Source organism: Sardina pilchardus, chromosome 10 (genome assembly GCF_963854185.1).
Source record: "Sardina pilchardus chromosome 10, fSarPil1.1, whole genome shotgun sequence".
Lineage (NCBI taxonomy): Eukaryota > Metazoa > Chordata > Actinopteri > Clupeiformes > Clupeidae > Sardina > Sardina pilchardus.
The window spans coordinates 21,820,491-21,821,353 of record NC_085003.1 but is presented as its reverse complement, the minus strand read 5'-3'; positions in this window follow the sequence as shown (position 1 = coordinate 21,821,353).

Sequence of the window (863 nt, the reverse complement as noted above, 5' to 3'; positions counted from 1 at the left end):
ACTCTCTCCACTGCTGCACTCCCGATGTGAATGGGTGCGTGTTCTTCTCCCTGCAGCCGCCTGTAATCCACTATCAGCTCCTTGGTCTTTGCTACATTGAGCAGCAGACTGTTATCCTGACACCAAGATGATCTCAGTTTCTTGAGTACTGTCGCTACGGAAAACAATCATATTTACCTACTGTAGGTTGAGTTGCCACAGCCAACAGTTAGAGCTTCCATGCAGCTACAGTGCTGCACTCTGAGGGCATGTTCATGAGGCCCCATATATCTGAATACTGGGTTCATGAGACAGGGAGACCAGTGAACTGCCCATGAGTGGAACTATAATTAGACTCATTAGATTAGATTAGATTAGATTAGATTGGATTAGATTCAACTTTATCGTCATTGTGCAGAATTGATCACCGCACCAAAGCTCATGTCTTGAGATGGCCGCATCAAAGCTTGTGTCTAGAAATGACTCCAAGAGCAGCAAGAATGGGCTCACACCTAATTTATGACCTTCACATGCAGGTCGTGTGTCTCCACTGGTCAGCAGGTCCTGTGTCTCCAGTGATCAGCAGGTTGTGTGTCTCCCAGTGATCAGCTGGCTTTGCCGTCTCTGTGTTCTCGCCGCAGATCAGCGTCCGCTGAGCATCTAAGACCACTCTGGAACGCACAACGTTGTCGGACGTCAGGAACCAGGGGTCCTCGACCAGACCAGGCGGCACAGTGGAACGTCAGTGACCAGGGGTCCTCCACCAGACCAGGCACATGGTACTTTTCTCAGAGCGTTAAGGCCCCATCACATTACACACGCTACATCACATTACATGTGCTATGAAACCCATTACTTTCAATGGGTTGTGCGCGCAAGAACTG